At 48.7% G+C, this 13,968-nt stretch overlaps 1 protein-coding gene across 7 annotated transcripts in view; it reads left to right on the top strand.

Moving 5' to 3' along the window:
- The window catches only part of DOCK10 (dedicator of cytokinesis 10), a 1,735,912-nt gene that overhangs the window by 838,664 nt on the left and 883,280 nt on the right, over positions 1-13,968 (top strand). The window lies entirely within an intron of this gene.

Genomic DNA, 13,968 nt, shown 5'->3' on the forward strand with positions numbered 1-13,968 from the left:
TTTTCTGAATCATTTTGTCAACCATAAGCGTGGAAGGGCATACTCAGACATGAGTCCCTTGCTCACTGCTCCATCAGGATTCAAGCAAGCCGGGCCCACGACGCCTGAAATGGCAGAAACCGGTCCCCGGAAGCTTGTCTCCTTTCTGGTGAAGAATTGGCTTGGTAGTTTGGTCTGCCCTGTTCCCATGATGCACTGGGCCAGGGACAGACTAATTTGCATATAGCCAGGTTCTGAGCTGGGATGGGGCAGTGAGCTAAATAACGGTGATGGATCAAGCCCTGATCTTTGGACTGGGTAAGAGTGGTCTGCTTAATTCAGACACTCTGTTCATCACCACCCCCTTTTCTGAATCATTTTGTCCACCATAAGCGTGGAAGGGCATACTCAGACATGAGTCCCTTGCTCACTGCTCCATCAGGATTCAAGCAAGCTGGGCCGACGACGCCTGAAATGGCAGAAACCGGTCCCCGGAAGCTTGTCTCCTTTCTGGTGAAGAATTGGCTTGGTAGTTTGGTCTGCCCTGTTCCCATGATGCACTGGGCCAGGGACAGACTAATTTGCATATAGCCAGGTTCTGAGCTGGGATGGGGCAGTGAGCTAAATAACGGTGATGGATCAAGCCCTGATCTTTGGACTGGGTAAGAGTGGTCTGCTTAATTCAGACACTCTGTTCATCACCACCCCCTTTTCTGAATCATTTTGTCCACCATAAGCGTGGAAGGGCATACTCAGACATGAGTCCCTTGCTCACTGCTCCATCAGGATTCAAGCAAGCCGGGCCGACGACGCCTGAAATGGCAGAAACCGGTCCCCGGAAGCTTGTCTCCTTTCAGGTGAAGAATTGGCTTGGTAGTTTGGTCTGCCCTGTTCCCATGATGCACTGGGCCAGGGACAGACTAATTTGCATATAGCCAGGTTCTGAGCTGGGATGGGGCAGTGAGCTAAATAACGGTGATGGATCAAGCCCTGATCTTTGGACTGGGTAAGAGTGGTCTGCTTAATTCAGACACTCTGTTCATCACCACCCCCTTTTCTGAATCATTTTGTCCACCATAAGCGTGGAAGGGCATACTCAGACATGAGTCCCTTGCTCACTGCTCCATCAGGATTCAAGCAAGCTGGGCCGACGACGCCTGAAATGGCAGAAACCGGTCCCCGGAAGCTTGTCTCCTTTCTGGTGAAGAATTGGCTTGGTAGTTTGGTCTGCCCTGTTCCCATGATGCACTGGGCCAGGGACAGACTAATTTGCATATAGCCAGGTTCTGAGCTGGGATGGGGCAGTGAGCTAAAAAACGGTGATGGATCAAGCCCTGATCTTTGGACTGGGTAAGAGTGGTCTGCTTAAGTCAGACACTCTGTTCATCACCACCCCCTTTTCTGAATCATTTTGTCCACCATAAGCGTGGAAGGGCATACTCAGACATGAGTCCCTTGCTCACTGCTCCATCAGGATTCAAGCAAGCCGGGCCGACGACGCCTGAAATGGCAGAAACCGGTCCCCGGAAGCTTGTCTCCTTTCTGGTGAAGAATTGGCTTGGTAGTTTGGTCTGCCCTGTTCCCATGATGCACTGGGCCAGGGACAGACTAATTTGCATATAGCCAGGTTCTGAGCTGGGATGGGGCAGTGAGCTAAATAACGGTGATGGATCAAGCCCTGATCTTTGGACTGGGTAAGAGTGGTCTGCTTAATTCAGACACTCTGTTCATCACCACCCCCTTTTCTGAATCATTTTGTCCACCATAAGCGTGGAAGGGCATACTCAGACATGAGTCCCTTGCTCACTGCTCCATCAGGATTCAAGCAAGCTGGGCCGACGACGCCTGAAATGGCAGAAACCGGTCCCCGGAAGCTTGTCTCCTTTCTGGTGAAGAATTGGCTTGGTAGTTTGGTCTGCCCTGTTCCCATGATGCACTGGGCCAGGGACAGACTAATTTGCATATAGCCAGGTTCTGAGCTGGGATGGGGCAGTGAGCTAAATAACGGTGATGGATCAAGCCCTGATCTTTGGACTGGGTAAGAGTGGTCTGCTTAATTCAGACACTCTGTTCATCACCACCCCCTTTTCTGAATCATTTTGTCCACCATAAGCGTGGAAGGGCATACTCAGACATGAGTCCCTTGCTCACTGCTCCATCAGGATTCAAGCAAGCCGGGCCGACGACGCCTGAAATGGCAGAAACCGGTCCCCGGAAGCTTGTCTCCTTTCTGGTGAAGAATTGGCTTGGTAGTTTGGTCTGCCCTGTTCCCATGATGCACTGGGCCAGGGACAGACTAATTTGCATATAGCCAGGTTCTGGGCTGGGATGGGGCAGTGAGCTAAATAACGGTGATGGATCAAGCCCTGATCTTTGGACTGGGTAAGAGTGGTCTGCTTAATTCAGACACTCTGTTCATCACCACCCCCTTTTCTGAATCATTTTGTCCACCATAAACGTGGAAGGGCATACTCAGACATGAGTCCCTTGCTCACTGCTCCATCAGGATTCAAGCAAGCTGGGCCGACGACGCCTGAAATGGCAGAAACCGGTCCCCGGAAGCTTGTCTCCTTTCTGGTGAAGAATTGGCTTGGTAGTTTGGTCTGCCCTGTTCCCATGATGCACTGGGCCAGGGACAGACTAATTTGCATATAGCCAGGTTCTGAGCTGGGATGGGGCAGTGAGCTAAAAAACGGTGATGGATCAAGCCCTGATCTTTGGACTGGGTAAGAGTGGTCTGCTTAAGTCAGACACTCTGTTCATCACCACCCCCTTTTCTGAATCATTTTGTCCACCATAAGCGTGGAAGTGCATACTCAGACATGAGTCCCTTGCTCACTGCTCCATCAGGATTCAAGCAAGCCGGGCCGACGACGCCTGAAATGGCAGAAACCGGTCCCCGGAAGCTTGTCTCCTTTCTGGTGAAGAATTGGCTTGGTAGTTTGGTCTGCCCTGTTCCCATGATGCACTGGGCCAGGGACAGACTAATTTGCATATAGCCAGGTTCTGAGCTGGGATGGGGCAGTGAGCTAAATAACGGTGATGGATCAAGCCCTGATCTTTGGACTGGGTAAGAGTGGTCTGCTTAATTCAGACACTCTGTTCATCACCACCCCCTTTTCTGAATCATTTTGTCCACCATAAGCGTGGAAGGGCATACTCAGACATGAGTCCCTTGCTCACTGCTCCATCAGGATTCAAGCAAGCCGGGCCGACGACGCCTGAAATGGCAGAAATCGGTCCCCGGAAGCTTGTCTCCTTTCTGGTGAAGAATTGGCTTGGTAGTTTGGTCTGCCCTGTTCCCACGATGCACTGGGCCAGGGACAGACTAATTTGCATATAGCCAGGTTCTGAGCTGGGATGGGGCAGTGAGCTAAATAACGGTGATGGATCAAGCCCTGATCTTTGGACTGGGTAAGAGTGGTCTGCTTAATTCAGACACTCTGTTCATCACCACCCCCTTTTCTGAATCATTTTGTCCACCATAAGCGTGGAAGGGCATACTCAGACATGAGTCCCTTGCTCACGGCTCCATCAGGATTCAAGCAAGCCGGGCCGACGACGCCTGAAATGACAGAAACCGGTCCCCGGAAGCTTGTCTCCTTTCTGGTGAAGAATTGGCTTGGTAGTTTGGTCTGCCCTGTTCCCATGATGCACTGGGCCAGGGGCAGACTAATTTGCATATAGCCAGGTTCTGAGCTGGGATGGGGCAGTGAGCTAAATAACGGTGATGGATCAAGCCCTGATCTTTGGACTGGGTAAGAGTGGTCTGCTTAATTCAGACACTCTGTTCATCACCACCCCCTTTTCTGAATCATTTTGTCCACCATAAACGTGGAAGGGCATACTCAGACATGAGTCCCTTGCTCACTGCTCCATCAGGATTCAAGCAAGCCGGGCCGACGACGCCTGAAATGGCAGAAACCGGTCCCCGGAAGCTTGTCTCCTTTCTGGTGAAGAATTGGCTTGGTAGTTTGGTCTGCCCTGTTCCCATGATGCACTCGGCCAGGGACAGACTAATTTGCATATAGCCAGGTTCTGAGCTGGGATGGGGCAGTGAGCTAAATAACGGTGATGGATCAAGCCCTGATCTTTGAACTGGGTAAGAGTGGTCTGCTTAATTCAGACACTCTGTTCATCACCACCCCCTTTTCTGAATCATTTTGTCCACCATAAGCGTGGAAGGGCATACTCAGACATGAGTCCCTTGCTCACTGCTCCATCAGGATTCAAGCAAGCCGGGCCGACGACGCCTGAAATGGCAGAAACCGGTCCCCGGAAGCTTGTCTCCTTTCTGGTGAAGAATTGGCTTGGTAGTTTGGTCTGCCCTGTTCCCATGATGCACTGGGCCAGGGACAGACTAATTTGCATATAGCCAGGTTCTGAGCTGGGATGGGGCAGTGAGCTAAATAACGGTGATGGATCAAGCCCTGATCTTTGGACTGGGTAAGAGTGGTCTGCTTAATTCAGACACTCTGTTCATCACCACCCCCTTTTCTGAATCATTTTGTCCACCATAAGCGTGGAAGGGCATACTCAGACATGAGTCCCTTGCTCACTGCTCCATCAGGATTCAAGCAAGCCGGGCCGACGACGCCTGAAATGGCAGAAACCGGTCCCCGGAAGCTTGTCTCCTTTCTCGTGAAGAATTGGCTTGGTAGTTTGGTCTGCCCTGTTCCCATGATGCACTGGGCCAGGGACAGACTAATTTGCATATAGCCAGGTTCTGAGCTGGGATGGGGCAGTGAGCTAAATAACGGTGATGGATCAAGCCCTGATCTTTGGACTGGGTAAGAGTGGTCTGCTTAATTCAGACACTCTGTTCATCACCACCCCCTTTTCTGAATCATTTTGTCCACCATAAACGTGGAAGGGCATACTCAGACATGAGTCCCTTGCTCACTGCTCCATCAGGATTCAAGCAAGCCGGGCCGACGACGCCTGAAATGACAGAAACCGGTCCCCGGAAGCTTGTCTCCTTTCTGGTGAAGAATTGGCTTGGTAGTTTGGTCTGCCCTGTTCCCATGATGCACTGGGCCAGGGGCAGACTAATTTGCATATAGCCAGGTTCTGAGCTGGGATGGGGCAGTGAGCTAAATAACGGTGATGGATCAAGCCCTGATCTTTGGACTGGGTAAGAGTGGTCTGCTTAATTCAGACACTCTGTTCATCACCACCCCCTTTTCTGAATCATTTTGTCCACCATAAGCGTGGAAGGGCATACTCAGACATGAGTCCCTTGCTCACTGCTCCATCAGGATTCAAGCAAGCCGGGCCGACGACGTCTGAAATGGCAGAAACCGGTCCCCGGAAGCTTGTCTCCTTTCTGGTGAAGAATTGGCTTGGTAGTTTGGTCTGCCCTGTTCCCATGATGCACTGGGCCAGGGACAGACTAATTTGCATATAGCCAGGTTCTGAGCTGGGATGGGGCAGTGAGCTAAATAACGGTGATGGATCAAGCCCTGATCTTTGGACTGGGTAAGAGTGGTCTGCTTAATTCAGACACTCTGTTCATCACCACCCCCTTTTCTGAATCATTTTGTCCACCATAAGCGTGGAAGGGCATACTCAGACATGAGTCCCTTGCTCACTGCTCCATCAGGATTCAAGCAAGCCGGGCCGACGACGCCTGAAATGGCAGAAACCGGTCCCCGGAAGCTTGTCTCCTTTCTCGTGAAGAATTGGCTTGGTAGTTTGGTCTGCCCTGTTCCCATGATGCACTGGGCCAGGGACAGACTAATTTGCATATAGCCAGGTTCTGAGCTGGGATGGGGCAGTGAGCTAAATAACGGTGATGGATCAAGCCCTGATCTTTGGACTGGGTAAGAGTGGTCTGCTTAATTCAGACACTCTGTTCATCACCACCCCCTTTTCTGAATCATTTTGTCCACCATAAACGTGGAAGGGCATACTCAGACATGAGTCCCTTGCTCACTGCTCCATCAGGATTCAAGCAAGCCGGGCCGACGACGACTGAAATGGCAGAAACTGGTCCCCGGAAGCTTGTCTCCTTTCTGGTGAAGAATTGGCTTGGTAGTTTGGTCTGCCCTGTTCCCATGATGCACTGGACCAGGGACAGACTAATTTGCATATAGCCAGGTTCTGAGCTGGGATGGGGCAGTGAGCTAAATAACGGTGATGGATCAAGCCCTGATCTTTGGACTGGGTAAGAGTGGTCTGCTTAATTCAGACACTCTGTTCATCACCACCCCCTTTTCTGAATCATTTTGTCCACCATAAGCGTGGAAGGGCATACTCAGACATGAGTCCCTTGCTCACTGCTCCATCAGGATTCAAGCAAGCCGGGCCGACGACGCCTGAAATGGCAGAAACCGGTCCCCGGAAGCTTGTCTCCTTTCTGGTGAAGAATTGGCTTGGTAGTTTGGTCTGCCCTGTTCCCATGATGCACTGGGCCAGGGACAGACTAATTTGCATATAGCCAGGTTCTGAGCTGGGATGGGGCAGTGAGCTAAATAACGGTGATGGATCAAGCCCTGATCTTTGGACTGGGTAAGAGTGGTCTGCTTAATTCAGACACTCTGTTCATCACCACCCCCTTTTCTGAATCATTTTGTCCACCATAAGCGTGGATGGGCATACTCAGACATGAGTCCCTTGCTCACTGCTCCATCAGGATTCAAGCAAGCCGGGCCGACGATGCCTGAAATGGCAGAAACCGGTCCCCGGAAGCTTGTCTCTTTTCTGGTGAAGAATTGGCTTGGTAGTTTGGTCTGCCCTGTTCCCATGATGCACTGGGCCAGGGACAGACTAATTTGCATATAGCCAGGTTCTGAGCTGGGATGGGGCAGTGAGCTAAATAACGGTGATGGATCAAGCCCTGATCTTTGGACTGGGTAAGAGTGGTCTGCTTAATTCAGACACTCTGTTCATCACCACCCCCTTTTCTGAATCATTTTGTCCACCATAAGCGTGGAAGGGCATACTCAGACATGAGTCCCTTGCTCACTGCTCCATCAGGATTCAAGCAAGCCGGGCCGACGACGCCTGAAATGGCAGAAACCGGTCCCCGGAAGCTTGTCTCCTTTCTGGTGAAGAATTGGCTTGGTAGTTTGGTCTGCCCTGTTCCCATGATGCACTGGGCCAGGGACAGACTAATTTGCATATAGCCAGGTTCTGAGCTGGGATGGGGCAGTGAGCTAAATAACGGTGATGGATCAAGCCCTGATCTTTGGACTGGGTAAGAGTGGTCTGCTTAATTCAGACACTCTGTTCATCACCACCCCCTTTTCTGAATCATTTTGTCCACCATAAGCGTGGAAGGGCATACTCAGACATGAGTCCCTTGCTCACTGCTCCATCAGGATTCAAGCAAGCCGGGCCGACGACGCCTGAAATGGCAGAAACCGGTCCCCGGAAGCTTGTCTCCTTTCTGGTGAAGAATTGGCTTGGTAGTTTGGTCTGCCCTGTTCCCATGATGCACTGGGCCAGGGACAGACTAATTTGCATATAGCCAGGTTCTGAGCTGGGATGGGGCAGTGAGCTAAATAACGGTGATGGATCAAGCCCTGATCTTTGGACTGGGTAAGAGTGGTCTGCTTAATTCAGACACTCTGTTCATCACCACCCCCTTTTCTGAATCATTTTGTCCACCATAAACGTGGAAGGGCATACTCAGACATGAGTCCCTTGCTCACTGCTCCATCAGGATTCAAGCAAGCCGGGCCGACGACGCCTGAAATGGCAGAAACCGGTCCCCGGAAGCTTGTCTCCTTTCTGGTGAAGAATTGGCTTGGTAGTTTGGTCTGCCCTGTTCCCATGATGCACTGGGCCAGGGACAGACTAATTTGCATATAGCCAGGTTCTGAGCTGGGATGGGGCAGTGAGCTAAATAACGGTGATGGATCAAGCCCTGATCTTTGGACTGGGTAAGAGTGGTCTGCTTAATTCAGACACTCTGTTCATCACCACCCCCTTTTCTGAATCATTTTGTCCACCATAAGCGTGGAAGGGCATACTCAGACATGAGTCCCTTGCTCACTGCTCCATCAGGATTCAAGCAAGCCGGGCCGACGATGCCTGAAATGGCAGAAACCGGTCCCCGGAAGCTTGTCTCTTTTCTGGTGAAGAATTGGCTTGGTAGTTTGGTCTGCCCTGTTCCCATGATGCACTGGGCCAGGGACAGACTAATTTGCATATAGCCAGGTTCTGAGCTGGGATGGGGCAGTGAGCTAAATAACGGTGATGGATCAAGCCCTGATCTTTGGACTGGGTAAGAGTGGTCTGCTTAATTCAGACACTCTGTTCATCACCACCCCCTTTTCTGAATCATTTTGTCCACCATAAGCGTGGAAGGGCATACTCAGACATGAGTCCCTTGCTCACTGCTCCATCAGGATTCAAGCAAGCCGGGCCGACGACGCCTGAAATGGCAGAAACCGGTCCCCGGAAGCTTGTCTCCTTTCTGGTGAAGAATTGGCTTGGTAGTTTGGTCTGCCCTGTTCCCATGATGCACTGGGCCAGGGACATGTGGAAAAGTAAATTTTGCCATGTTCTGTGTCCCTACGTGTTCCCCATCTTATGCTATATGTGCATGATTAATATGCATATGTATTCCCCATGATCGATTAAAGACGCCATTACAGTTGTGTCCAACTCTAGTATGCCAGTTTCCAGTCCTCGTGAAAGCTACGAGTATTAGGCCTATGTAAAGCTACATTGCCACGTTTCTCAGTGTGCACGTCATTTCATTGAAAGTCCCCGTTTCTAGGCCTCAAAAGGGCCCGGACTCAGATTCAGCTCCTGTCTCCTGAACCCTCTCCGAGGAGCGATACAGCCCCCACCTGTATCCCTGACTCTTCACTTACTTCCTGCCTCACAGTGCCCGGCTCGGCCTGGCTCTGCCTGCCAGTCTGCCAAGAGTATGTTATGATTCTAGTTATCAGTCCAGCTCTCCTTCTCTGCATTCCTAAGCTACTGAATCGCATCAATAGTTTCAGTCATCGTCTAGCCTTTACGTCTCCATGTAAGAGAAATACTGTATTTATGGTCATTTAATATTCCTCAACACACACTACATGTAGAATAATGCATGCACCAGTCTTAGTGTCTGTTAGCCTTTGCCCTGATAACTTTTGGATTCTATCAACATGTTCTCTAAACATCAGATACTAGATAGTGTTTAGGTACATGTCGCTCTGACTCTCCAGACTTTCGTCTCTCCTTCTAGCTCAGAAGTCATAGCCCCCAGCTTCTCCCTAGTAACACGTCATTGCCAGCTTGCGCGCACCACTAGGTTAGAGGTCCCGGCTCCTTAGGTAGCCCCCTCCATGTTTCCGCCCATTTGTGACATATTCCGTTACGTTTACATCACATGTCTATGTATACGCCCTGCCCACTGCTACGCCTATTGTATTGAATACCATGTATTTTGTTTAAGTATATATACTTGTGCACTGTTATTAAAAGTTGCCATGCCATTCCTTTGTCCCTGCCCCGTGCAGCGCTGCCATCCTATTCCCGTGCAGGTTGTCCTGTTCCTGTCCTTTATGCTGTATTAAACCTGCAAACTCCTACTACCTCGAATCTTGACTCTTATTTATTGAGCTATCTGTTATTGTATATCTAGTCAAAAATAGAGGTATTATTTATTTATTTACCACATAATGGCACCCGAACAGGGACTTGCCCTTTCCCCACGCGCCGGTGAAGCCACGCAAGCCCCCTGATCCTCTGCAGCCGTGACGGAACCATACCGGCCACGTGCAGATATTTCTGCTTCAAGTATCCCTCAGGCCCACGGAGGAGACGGAGGTTGCGGTCCAGCGTCCAGACGAGGCGGTGGAGGAACGCGGCGAGTCCCGACCAGAGCCCAAGCTGAGAGTCCAAGGTCCGAGGTATCCGGAGGCCCACCTGTAACTGAAGTCCGAAGTTCGTCCGTCCGTCGTCGTAGCAGTCCAGTCCAGTCCGAGGCCTTCCGTTCTTGCTGCCCGGTGAGTACCGTTGCTGGGGTAGTATCTAGACAGGGTCAATTGCATTGTCTCTGGTCCGTGGGTTTGGGTACACAGATCCAACACGAAGTGTCCACTTAGGTGGATGCGGGTCCTGACGTGTCTCTTTATGAGACCGGTAAGTTTCGTACTGTTTTAGCAGTGCATCTCGTTTCTGTTCTAGTCCGTTCTGTTCTCGAGAAATTCATGTATTCTGTTTTCAGTATTCCAGGTAGTATTTTGTCCGAACTGTTATTTTAAATGTCATTCATGTATTTCAATGTCGTGGTATGAAAGTGGTGTACCTTCAGTAATTATCGTGTTCATTGTGTATTGTAATTGTGTCTAGACTCCAGCCCAGTCATGCCATTGTTTTCAAAGTTACGTCAGTTAAGAACTAGAAAAGGTCTGTTAGAAGAAGCAGTTCCTGTCCCGCCTAGGGACAGTCCAGGTCATTTTATGTATCAAAAGCATGGCATAAGTGCCATATTATATCTAGATTTGTGGGTGGAGTACACCAAACAGTTAGAAGAAAAGTATAGATGGCCCGTATCGGGTACATGGGATGCCGAGTGCATCATGCGAGTAGAAGAAGCATTATGGAAAAAGAAAGCCAGACAGTCACAGAAAGATGCCATCGAGTTATGGCGCAAAGAATCTCATAAAAGAACCGAAAAAGAAATCAGAAAGTCAGAATTAAGTAGAGAATCCTTAGAAAGAGCCCAAGAAAGGGAACTAATCGAAATAGGCGAACGAGTTAAAACCGAACAGTCAGACAGACAGAGGAATGCCCTTATTAAGGGTATGTATCCTCTTCTTGCCGAGGGCTTGCCAAAAGCAACCCCGGAGGCATCCAGTAATTTTCCGCCACCCTTAGTTCCGACCAAGCTACGTCACAAACCGACCGCAGCTGATATTTTTCTCTCGTCCTATTTGGACGACACAGTCCCAGAATATGCAAATCCTGTTCCGCCAGCTCCTGTAAATAATGTAAATCCTGCTCCTCCAGTCACCGGGGCACCTGTTACAGCACCTGTTACGGTACCCCCGGTCCAGCCTACATTACAAGTACCCGCTACACTGGTCACTCTGCCAGCACGAAGAGTATCAGTCGACGATTCCAGTTTAGGGGCCGCGGGAGGAGGTCCTCCGGGAACCCCGCCGCCACACAAACGTGTAACGTCAGTCGAGTTACATGAACGTGCGTTACAGCGCACGCCCAAACATCAGTCTGTTGCAGATATCAGACGAGCTCTTACCGAATGCCGTTATGATCCGGTCCCAGGTGATGATAGTATGGTTATATATTCATTACGTGTAAGACGGGTGACCGAGTATTTGGACACCCTACCGAATATGAAAGAAGATCTAGACAGAATGTATCGTTTCATTCGTACAGGACAAGATCCAGAAAGTATTGGTGAAGTCATGTCTCACAGAAAATCTGAGATCCAGTTCATGCTGTTAAAGTTTCTGATCAATTGTTTAATTAGGGAACAAGATTCCCCGACTAAAGATCCGACCGAAATGAAAATTCTGACAAAGTGGAGTGATAATATAGCCGAGGGTAAGCACAAGACACTCAATAGTATAGAGAGTATGTACAAGAAAATACGTAAAGAAATAATAAGGTTACACGAACAACGCAAAGAAGCTCTAGGAAGCGAGAAAGAAAATGACTCTCCTACTGAAGAGGTAGACGACGAGAACACCGCCAGAATAGCGTATGTAGGTAAATCTAGATTTCCAGACCGACATTTACGCCTAGAACACAAGAAAACTGTTCCTCTTCCAGCACCAGAACAAGGTTCTCTAGAACAAGTATTTCAAGCTACCGATCACATTCTGAAATCACGTATCGGTTATAGTGAGTTAAGTACCATGCATGAACAAGAACTAGCCCGATCAGCAGTCCGATGGATTACTGATTCTACCACTTTTCCAGACGAAATAGTGGCACAAATGTTTCTGAAACTGCCCCCAGCCGAGCAGCGACTGGTGGGTATGTATATGATCCAACACCTCATTACTCTGTATGAGGGTCAACATTCTGATCCAGGTCCGTTACATGATGTCCTGAACGAGTTACTCCAGTATAGATGGAAAGGTTTAGGCACCGATTTAATTAGTGTCATTCTAGAACAGCGCCACAAATATAGAACGTTCCTAAATCCGCATTTTGTTCATGTCTCACCTCCAGAAAGTAAACCGTTTTATATAGATAGACAGCATCCGTTACGAGAAGTACACCCAGTTAGGACAGCGGGTGGTGAAATGCAACGAGTATTTGTTTACACCCCAGTTACCAAGATGGAACTCTTAGAGATGAAGAAATTAATTCCCTGTCACGACAAAGATCCAGCAGGGTTCCACCGAGAATTAAAAGACATGCTCCGTATGGGAGAATACACGTATCCAGATATTATTAAAATGTTAAAAGTCCTGTTGCCTGCGGGCATATACGAAAAACTCAAGGAAAAAGATTGGGAGGTGGGAGAGAAAAAGATCGATTGGACAGCTCTAGAAGCTGAAGATAAGATACGAGTACCAGGTACCGGTCTTGGAGACAAATGTAAAGAATTACCAGAATTATTAATACAAGTTTTGCCTAGATTATTGGCCACTAAAAAGGAAGACTGGGATGCAATCTCAGCATGTAAACAGAAACCAAACGAAGATACTAGTGATTTTTATTCTAGATTTGAGAAATGTTTTATAATAAACAGTGGTTTGAAGACGAGTAGCGAGTCATACCCTCATCTTTTTGTTACTAAATTAGTCGAGAATTCAAGTCCACAAGTTAAGAATCGAGTTTTGAAAGTCGAAAGTACATGGCAAGCTAGTACCCCGTCCCAGATGCTCCAAATGCTCCAGTATCACCAGAATAGAATCAGAGAAGAGCAAGAACACGAGAGAAGACGTATGAAAGACACGAAAATGAAAGTACTAGTTGCACAATCTGTTCCTCAAGACAGTCAGAAGAGGGGTCCGAATCAAGCCAGTCATCCTGCAGCTCCCGTTAAAGGGACATGCAATTATTGTAAACAGCCAGGTCATTTCATAAACGAGTGTGCAGTTCTGAAACACAATATAGCCACTGGTAAAACTAAAGAAAGACCACGTCCGCCTAGACAAGAACAAGTTTCACAGACTTCTCAGCCACAGAATGCACAACAGACAGTTACAGCACCGCAGCCCATCGCTGCAACACAGCATGTTACACAGCAGATGTACCAGTATGCACAATCCGAGTATCCAGAGTATCAAGCGTATTCATGAAACAGCCTAGAGAGGGAGGTAGGCTTGCCTCTCATCGAGATTCCTGTAGATCAAGAAGGTCCCTACGTACACAGTCAAGTATTAGGGAAAGACAGAAAGTTTCTGATTGATACAGGGGCAAGTAGGACTACCATTAGTCACGACGAGGTTCCAGGGGCTCCGCTCTCAGGCTCTAGAAATGTTTCCCTTGGATTTTCAGGAAAGCCTATTGTAAACGAGATATCAAAGCCAGTTACTTTAGAAGTTGGTCCATTGTCCCGAACTACTGATCTATTGCTTACGAAGTCATGTCCAGAAAATTTGTTAGGCATTAAGACACTGAAAGAATTAGGTGCAGTTATTTGTTGTTCCCCAGAGGGAATACGTTTGTTTTTACGTGACTTTAAGGGTCACTATGTTCTACGAGATTTTGATCCGAGATTGTCTAATGTCCCGCAGCATCTATGGGCGCAAGGTCCAACTGATGTTGGTTTCATGCAAATCACACCCCATCGTGTGACTCTCAAGCAAGGTGTAGTGTTACCACGAATCAGACAGTACAGATTGCCACCTGAGGCTGTAGCAGCCTTATCCAAAATTATTGACGAGCTCATTGCTCAAGGAGTAGTTGTAGAAACTGACTCCAATGTATGTAATTCTCCTATCATTCCAGTCATGAAACGTACTGATCCAAATGCACCCCCAGTATATCGATTAGTGATTGACCTTCGAGAACTCAATAAATGTATCATTCCCCAGTACCCAGTTGTTCCAGATATCTCAT

This window comes from Lissotriton helveticus, chromosome 11 (genome assembly GCF_964261635.1).
Source record: "Lissotriton helveticus chromosome 11, aLisHel1.1, whole genome shotgun sequence".
Lineage (NCBI taxonomy): Eukaryota > Metazoa > Chordata > Amphibia > Caudata > Salamandridae > Lissotriton > Lissotriton helveticus.